Source organism: Wolffia australiana, chromosome 9 (genome assembly GCF_029677425.1).
Source record: "Wolffia australiana isolate 7733 chromosome 9, ASM2967742v1".
Lineage (NCBI taxonomy): Eukaryota > Viridiplantae > Streptophyta > Magnoliopsida > Alismatales > Araceae > Wolffia > Wolffia australiana.
Window position 1 is genome coordinate 17,408,030 of NC_135843.1, and position 9,910 is coordinate 17,417,939.

General features: G+C 43.0%; 1 long non-coding RNA gene across 1 annotated transcript; it reads left to right on the forward strand.

The window, feature by feature from the left end:
* Positions 1-7,806: 7,806 nt before the first annotated feature.
* On the forward strand, positions 7,807-9,611 carry LOC144707673 (uncharacterized). Its single transcript, XR_013582503.1, has 2 exons — positions 7,807-8,809; positions 8,961-9,611. It is a non-coding gene; the product is annotated as an uncharacterized LOC144707673 (long non-coding RNA).
* Positions 9,612-9,910: the final 299 nt, after the last annotated feature.

The window sequence follows — 9,910 nt, forward strand, 5'->3', positions numbered from 1 at the left end:
AGTGTGCATTATATGTATATATGTAGATGGGGCCAATGACTGCCGAGCATGGGAACAACTGTCAAGGATAGGGACTACAAATGCCGATGATAGGGATGACAACCATGGAGGATGGTAGCGTAGACCACCAATAACGGGGATGATAACCACTGATGAAGGGGCTGATGACAGTCAACGACTAGTAATGATTGGATAATTGTTTTGGACATTAAAATTTTGACAATGATCAAAGTGTTGTAACTGAAAACATATCTTACACCCAAAAACAAAATAAAAAAGGTAAATTTGTGAAGAATCTCCTGTTTATATGATGCCTCAAGGAATCTCTATGTTCAGGTGGTTCATAAAAGGATGTTGTGATAACCAAGAGAAGTGGAATTAGATACTATTTAAAATATTGAACAATCATTAAAATTATAACTACCTTCTATATGTTCTCAGATGAAGAGACTTCATTTTCCTCACTAGATGTGGTTGTGGGTTCACCCAATAGTGTAACGCACACATCTGCTCAGCACTCTCTACAAATAATAGTGGTATTTGGTGTGTCATGGCATTACTGCCCAATGAGAACAGCCCTTTGCCAGGGTAATGGTTTCGAGTCCAGATAGGTCCTATATGAATCAACTTTGCGAGATGTGGATAAGCTCACGAACCGGTCTCCATCTCCCATTTTTAGGGTTTTCATTGTCCACAATTAAAGACTTAGAGATGTAGGTCTCCAGCTGCTGTATGAGTACTGCTTTCAGCTTGTATTTGATGCCAGCTTTGGCCTCCTTAATCGTCTTAACAATTGCGTGAGAATGCTGCTGACTACTTCAGACACTTGCCACTAGGGTGGGATGGTCATTGTGGTTAAGTGAACAGTGGAGACAAGATTTCACATACACAATCATGTATTCATGGCTTCAAGCTTCAATCAGACTAGTTTCATTGATGGGTCCAAAAGCATTGTTGTTACCACACATTCATTGTGGCCTAAGATAGCCATGTATTTGTCTAACTTATTCTTCATGGTCTTGCATGCATCTCAAGTGGATTCCCTCTTTAAGTTTCACAACATTTCCATCACAGAATAAATGCTTTCATTGTCAAACCGGTCCAATACATCACCGAGGCGAACAAGATAGTGTTTTTACAAGTTCATGAACTTGGGTCACTACCTCCCCAAGGGAGATCATGGTTAATTGCTATGACATGTCAGTTGAATCTCCCTTTTTCCCACACACTTACATTTGAATGATACGAAGGCTTCTTAGTCCCACTTGCATAATCAAGTTCAATATGTACACCACACATGACAAATATCAATCAGTGATGAACATTAGATTCATATGCTGCAATCTACTTGTTAGAAAATACATCATTGTCATGTTGTTTGTAGCCTCATCGGTAGTGAGAGTAGAGACCTGCATGTTAGTCAAAATTTGGAGGTTTATATTTTATATAAATATCTATGATAATAAAATAATTAATCACAACTTCGACTGAAGGTTAAAATGTTCTAATATTTCAACAACATGCCTGTTCATTTTCTCCCCATCATGGTTATCTTAAGGATGCCATAGGTCAGGATGTGCTCATCATCATTTCAATGTATTGTTATGCCTAAAAGGACATAACCATTTCTTTTTCCAAGTTTCCCCCATGAGAGACACACGTTGTACATCATTGGACCAATTTGCAAAGGTAGTTTGATTTTCTCTCTAGGTGGTGATGGAGCGTGCCAACCCACTCCTCCGGAGACGTCTTCAGAGCCACTATAGTCGTCATCGACAGTCCCACCGGCTCGTGTCCAGCCCTACCAGTACACCAAGGCGTTAGTGAAGACACTCGGGTTCATGTACCCTGGGGAAAGCACGCCCGTAATTTTTGCATTTTGATTTTCATCGGTTCGTGTTCGTTTGGTTCATGATTTTATCATATTCGCGTGTTAGTGTTTGTCGTCGTGTCATGTTCATCTCCGTCATGTGTCACGTCATGTTTTTGTGTTGTCACATTCGTGTCGTCATACACGTGTCTGAATATTTTAGTTTTGTATTAAGGGGGGTCCTATGTATAAGACACCCCCCCCTGTAAGGGCACTTGTGCCCATACTAAGGGCTCCCCTACCCTTAGTAAGGGGCCAGTGTGCCCCTATAAAAAGGGGCATGATGGGGCTCTAAAACTTAGAGCAGAGTTTATCATTTTGATGAAGTTTTTGTTGATCCTTTGCTCTCATGAGAAGAAAGGAGGAGAGGAGGAAGAGGAAGAGAAGGGAAAGGGAAAGGGGAGGCAGGATGGGGTGTGTCTCTAGGCTCCACCACCCTCGCTAGACTCTGTTCCCCCAGAGTCCCCACCAAGGTCGAGCCAGCGACGCTAACTCATCACCGCGTGCACTTTCTTCCGCCGTTTTGACGCTCACGCGGAATGTGGTGTGAGAAATTTGCAGTTGTCACCTCGCACTTCTCATCGAACAGTCTACAATCTACCGCCTGACTCCGTCCCCCGGAGTCCCCCACCTAAGATTGAGCCATCGGTGCTGAATCATCGCCGCTTGTAGACGCTTCAGGTGGGTTGAAGTTCCCACAAAACATGGTGCAAAGTTCGTGATCACCACATCGCTCTGCCCGTTCAACGGTCAACGTTGTTAGCGCTTGACTGCCTCGCGTGCACCTGGCTGCACCTGACATACAGTCGATCAAGACTCCAAGTCACTTGCAGTTCTGATTTCCGCATGAAAAGCATCGCCCTCAACGCTTTCGGCACAACCCGCGACCCCACCGCCTTGAATCACGCCGTTAGGTCACGCTTGAGTGTACCGGCACCACTCCATCGACAAGTTATACTATGTGCACCAGCCCGCTTGCCCCCTTTGCGGCCCGTTTGGTGCTCCTAAGCTGCCAGGGCACCGCCGATACCGTTCCCGGTTGTGCCTATGGACTTGGTGGTGTTCAGCGCTGTCTGTGTCGACCGACCGACCCTCGGTTGTTCATATCGCCCACATTGTCAACAATTGTTGTACAGTTGTTCACTGGTGCCACAGCCGTTGCCAGCAATGGGTGCCATCAGTGATTGCTCCCGATCCCACGTTGCATCCCGTGTTGTCCGCTACGGTCGTTGCCATTACCACTATCGTACTTAATGCAACGACTATGTATTGCCCCGTTATGCACACGCATGCTGATTTGCATCTGCCACCGACGAGGTACGTCGTTCCCCTTGCTTGTCAGTTATATAACATCTTTCACTGTACTTTTGGCTGCACTCCACTGCGCTCGGTTAGTTTAAGTGAGAGATTATATCGAGAAAATTACGTTACGAGTGAATTCTTAGGTACGGGATGAGCCCGCGCGTTACGTGCCAGTGCCAATGGATTTATTTCGCTTGATGCCCTAGTCACCGTCATCGCTCCGACGAGGGTCCGAAGGTCACTGTCAGCGTCACCGGTCGCCCACCTCGGAGCTCGGAGCATAGCAAAACCCCATGAATCGGGGTCTACACGTACATCTGCCTAGGTTCTTCGCATCACATTGTTTCATCCCCATAGGCAATTACCCATAGGAAAATGTCCTTAACGAAGTCCGACATCTTCTTGGTATCAAAGAAGGCTGTGGTCGCCTACGTTAGGTCTCCGTACCTATATCATATCATCTGCATTTCATCCATTTTTGAAACTCATCTAGGTAACCTAACTAGCCATGGCCTTGGGGTTTAAAGTTGGACACGACATAATCAAACAATAAACTAAGGATGTAGAAAGATTGATCGCTGTAGATTTATGTGATTTGGTTTCAAAAAAATTGCGTGAGATAACAATTGTGTGAACTTGTGCAACAAAATTGTTCCTGGTGGAGTCATTATGTTCGGTGCACGATTCAAAAAGATATTTGAGTTTTAAGCACCAAAGCCCAAACGCAAATCAACAATTTCATCGAAAGAAAAACGTGGAGGAAAAGAGGACTGAAGAAAGAAATACCACAAACAAGGAGATATTACTTAAAGGAACTCATAGTTATATTTATGAATCTTTATCTTTAAATTCATAAACTTTTGATATAAAAATATTTGATAAGTCCAAATTTAGGGGTTTTATGTCGTCGTTTTGATTTCGACTTAATCAACAAATTTTATGTAACATTTCCACTTAAATACTATAATTAATATAGGGCAAGTAGTGGGTTGATCCACATAGAGGCAGAAATTTAATTTCAGAATTTTTCTCATGTTTGGAATGAAGGAAGTGAGTTTAAAAGTGAGATATATAATTTCTGAGATTTTTATGGATATTTAGTCAATTTATATAAATTCCTGTGATCTAAATTAAATCAGAATTACAAAGAAAAATACTTAAAATATTTTGGAATAATTTTAAATTTTTTAATTAACACTAGGAATAGGAAATAAATATTGTTTTGAATTTTCTTGAGTTTAATTAGCACCAAAGATACGAGAAATATTAAAAATGAGAGGTAAATATTTTTTTGGAATTTTTGCAGATGTTAAAAATAATTAATACTGATTATATTAATTTTAGGGATTTTTTCTTTTATTGATTATACTGGCCTTAGTGGGTAAGCCAACTAAGGTTCAGCCCAATTCGGCTAAGTCAAGACTTAGCCAAATGGGCTAAGTCCTAATGGGCTTGACCCAATATGGTCAGGACTTAGTCAAATTGACTAAGTCCACTCTCCACTTTTTTTGCCCTAAAAGATGGAATTAAAACACAATTTTTGTTTTTGAAATTTGAAAGGAAGAGTGAAGGATGATCGAGTGAGAGACTGGAATGAATTTTAGAGAGATAAAGAAGTGGTTTTAGAGAGAGATAATGACTGAAATGAAGAGATAGGGAGAGAAAACGAAGAGAGAGAGTGTAAAGATGGAATTTGAAGGTGAAAATGAAGGATATTTTTTATGAAATTTCGAGAGGATGAACTAGGGATATGTACAAAGATATATATAGAGAATGAAACAATTATGGAGAGAGAAAGTAGGGAAAATAGAATGTTTAGAATAAGAAAATGATGGATTTTAAGGGTGAATGGATGGATGATGATGTGAAAATGGAAACCTATGTTACTAAAACCTCAATGCAAGCCTGGTGAGCCCTCAATGCTCCCTCTCAAGTTTGGATCCTTATATTTTGCCAGGATCAGGTATTTTTGGATGCTAACAAGAGATGAGATTGAATTAAAACCTTAACAAACTTACATTATGTAGGTTGAACAACCTGGATCCTGAAATATGCCTTGTCCTGCTGGCCAGACATTTGCTAGAGCACATCCAGATTGAGGGGAAATGAGGGAGAAAAGAGTATTTATAGATTTGAAGAATTACTGAAATACCCCTTTGGGTATTTTCTTTTTTTTTTCTTGCCATTTTTGCCTCTTTTTCTCCATGGGTTGAGATTTTCCCCTTGTAATCTTCAACTTCTTTCTTTGGAAGGATTTTGAGAGCCCAATGGATAGGTCAGGCAGTGGCCCATCTTCCTCTGATTTCTCATTTGAAGGCCCCAAACACCCTTTTCTCCTTTCAAGCCCCCTTTTGAGAATCACTACACTCTCAAAAATTCTCCAACTCCTGAAGAATTTTATCTTCGCATTCTTGTGAATTTCTGTGCATGTGAAACTATAGAAAACTCATCAGTACTATAACTGGTTGACTTCAAAGAAGTCAAGGAGCTTAGTCAAAAATAACCATAATCATTTAAAATGTATCTAAATATCCATTAAGTTATCATGTTATCAGTATTCTTGTTACATAAAATTGGTCCTTGTCTTAGAATACTATTTAAGTAGCTATCATACTTAGTGCTGTTGAGGAGAAGACATTATTCAGAAATATATTGTTATAGTTAGATCTTTGTGATCAGTCAGGTTAAGGCTTTGGGGGCCATAATAAGAAGGTTTTAGGGGCCAAGTTGAAGTAGATCAAGAGACGTCATTCCGTGGAAGCCTTTTGGGGTTGAGAACGACAAAACTTTGTCAACCTTTTCTTTTCTTGATATCCTTGTTTAGCCCTATTTCCACGTGATTTTCTCCGGGAGCATTCACACAAATACATTTAGAGCACATCATCACCTGGGGAAGGACACCCCTAAGAGAATTAGGGATGAGCATAAGCTGCCTAAAAAAAGTGTGTCTCACATTTCCTCAAGCTCATTTCTTTGGTAGAAAAGTGCTACGCTAATTCTAAAAAAACATAATTTTGATAGAAAACCTAATTCAACCCTCCCCCCCAGGTTATTCCTTGGCCACTTAAACTAACATGGTAGAAACATCAATGACACATGCACAATAGATGATGACAGAAAAGTTCCATGAGCAAGTCAATACGCTATTGTGTATGTGTTAAATCAGGAGTTGTAGCTTGACAGCTATCAATAGCATTAAATTGAGTTATGATTAATAAATCAATATGATGATTAGATAGCTATTTCAGAAGTCCCATAAGGTTATTAAATAGAAATGGTCTTCCAAACTTGAAGATATATTTAAAGAATACGGTTTTTATGAAAATGTTCTACTTAGTATAGATAGGCTAAGGTACTAAACAAAATTAAACTAAGGTAGAATTTCTAAGGGCCTCATCTTTCTTCTACCTTTCCCCCTTGGATCATCTCCATCTAAAATATGATCTGTATGAGGTAATGAAAACAACAGAGAGATGATAGGCTCCTCAAGGCAGAGGAGGAGATTTGATCTCCCAAGACTGGTGTGGATACATCAAGAGGCTGCATACTACAATGGCCCAACAGGTCTCACTCAAGGAAATGAGAATTTCAAATTTTGATGTGTGCACAGTTGGCTTGATTGTAATTTTTTCATTGTCAGTCTGATTTTTTTATTCATCTTCTGCTATTTGAGTCAATTGAATTTAATCCCAATCAAGGTCATAGAACCTAGAAAATTGTGTTTCTGAATAAGACTCAAAAGGAATAGCTGAAGACTTCTTAATTCTTGAAGACATGCAAAGAGTAAAAATTGAATCAATAAATTGAAAAATATATTGATTTCTGGATAAAATATGTTAAGAGTCTTTACGAATCTTTTTCGGTGGTTTTTGAACGAGGAAAAATATTGTCTCAAAGTAAGAATACTGGTGAGTGTTTAGGAATGCATATAAAATTGAATCCAGACAAAATATAAAAGGTAATATTTTACAGCACTCATTAAATCCCCATTCTTTATTTTTTTTCACTATTATTTGTTGCAAAAAACCATTTTCCTTAGAGCCATTACTGGTTCAAATTGCTTTTATGGAGGATGTTTAGGAGGCTTAATAAAGCATTCTAATGATAAAAAAACTTGTTCTAGGAGAGGCATAAAAACTGATATCTATCTTATCCCCCTTTGTGATCGTATTCAAATACTCTTGCCATAAGGTCCCTTATTTTCCTAGACTTACTAGAATGTGTCTACATTGCTATCAACAAGTGTGCATGATGGCGCAGCACCGCCGGACACCATCGAGTCGTCACGCGAGGAGCCACTGTCGTCACCGAGCCCGCCACCGACACGTGTGCAGCCGACACGCCGAGCCGCAGCAGCGACGCGTGATGCCGAATTCAGATATTCGGCATGATGACGCGCCGCCGCCACCTTCGGATTGCTTACCGTTCTCGCCATCGTTTTTATATTTTCATTTTTTCATCTTTTTATTTTGTCTTTGTAAGGAGGGGAAGAACCCATATGAGGATTCCTTCCCCTCCCAGCACCTAGTGGGCCTTAACAGGCCTATATTTCCTTTTCTTTATTTTCATTTTGTTTTGTTAAATGGGGCCCATATCATCCTTCCTATATAAGGAGGAGGGGCGCCCCCCCAAAGGACCACTCTCTCTTGAATCGGAAGTTTTATCGTGGAAGTTGAAGAGTCATTTCGTGAGAGGAAAGAAGATGAAGAAGAAGAAGAAGAGGAAGAAGGAGAGGAGAAGAAGGAGAAAAGGAGAGAAGGAAAAGGAGGAGGTCCCCGCCGTGCCGCGCCGCCGTCTCACCGCCAGCGCACGCCGCGTCCCCGTTCGTCACCGGAGCTCCGCTGTACCGCCACCCTTCCGCGCTAGGATTGCCGCCCGTCGAGTCCCCACCGTCGTCCCAATTTGTCAGAACGCCGCCTGCGACTTGTCCCGCCCGGTTTCGACGTCCGACGCCCACCGGCACGGCCGCCCGCTCGCGTGACGCCCTCTGCCGCGAAGCTGCGCCGTGACAGACCGTCCACGCCGCTGCAAAACCGCGTGCCGTGTCCGATCCCGGCCGATGCCGACGTCCGATCGTGCCGCCCTCGCGGCAGCCGGCTCGCGTGACAACGCCACCCACCGTGCCGTGCCGTGCTTGCACCTCCTGCGCGCGTACCGAGCTGATCCGCCGCCACCCATCGCTCCCGACCAACGCTGCTAAGCTACGGACACCGCCGAGCTTGACCATCAGGGACCGCGTGTTGCCGCAGCAGGTGCATCGCCCACGACGGAGCAGTGCATCCGCCGCGAAATGCGTCGCACGCGCCGCGTCACCCGCGCCCCGCGCGCTTGCTGTGCGCCTCTAGTGGGTGTTCTACCCGGTTGCGCGCGCCCCTTCGCACCCTGTGATCACCTGCAAGCTGCGCCCTGTTCGGCCGTGAGTGCTCCCATCGCGCGCCGCGTTCTGCCGCACGCCTCGCCTCGTCCACTCTGCCTCGGAGCACCTCCGCAGCGCGGTGCACGCGGTCGACTCGGTCCGCCAGTGGACGCCAGCGTTACGACTATCCCGCCCGGCATCAGCCCGACTTCGGCAACACCGACCCCCTTATCATCTCCGGATCTCATTGGTACGAGATAGACGTCGCCAGCGCGACGAAGGTACCACTTACCCTACACTCTTTACGTCTCTTACTTTCTTCAGTGCACTTTCGAATTGCGTCCTCCGCGCTCGGGTTAGATAGGTGAGAGCGAGACAGGCTGAGAAAATGACATAATTTCTCGAGAGTCTTACCTGCCCGTTACGAGTCAGGTTCTCCCGACGCGTGTGAGCACTTCAGCGGGGTGTCCCCGTTCGGCGATGTACTCGCCCTCGACCCTCTCGGGCGAGGTTCAGGAGGTCCATCTGACCTCACTCAAAGCGATCCCGTCTATTCTCTGGAACGGCATCCACTGCTCGTCGGCGCACGCACGTACAATACGTAGGGACATTCACATTGCACATCATCATTATTACCTGTCTATTAGCATCCTCAGACGACGTGCTCATCGTCGTCCGACTGAGTTATTGATTCGACACCGAGCCGTTACCCTCGATGACGACCGGACGACGTCTTGACGACGTCCGGCATCAGTGCATCTATTAATTGAATTAAAAAACCCCCACTAGGCGAGATTATTTCCTTACATACTTCATTGAGAAAATGTAAGAAAAACTATCTTGATAAATACATATGTTTTATATCTGATGTGGTCAAATGAAAATGAATAGACATCCCCAGGACTAAGTTAAGGGCGCCTCGGATGTCCCATTTTTAATCTTCCTCTTTTGGTGAATGTTTTTTAGCTATTTGATGGTAGTCTAACTTCATAGGGGGGCACACATATTATCTTCTTCAATCACATTGTGCAGTACTCAAGTCTTCACTGAATAGTAATATCTTTGAACATGCTTTTATCATCATATCTTCCATTTGTGAAGGATTTTAGCCCCATGAAAGAGTTTATTTCTCAAATGAGAGAGAATTAAATTTCATGCCACATGGATGTATTTTCCAACACTTATAGAGTCCATTAGAGTCGAGGTAAAGATCAAAATTTTTATTTAAAAAATCTTTCGTTAAGTGATCTATAAGAAGATTTGTGCATATTTGGTAGACAAAGTGACATACCTCATGTTAAATAAGCATTGGATGAATGCCCAATTCCAAACATTCCACATTATGACCTAACTTATTAATATCGTGTGAAGTACCAGGGCTT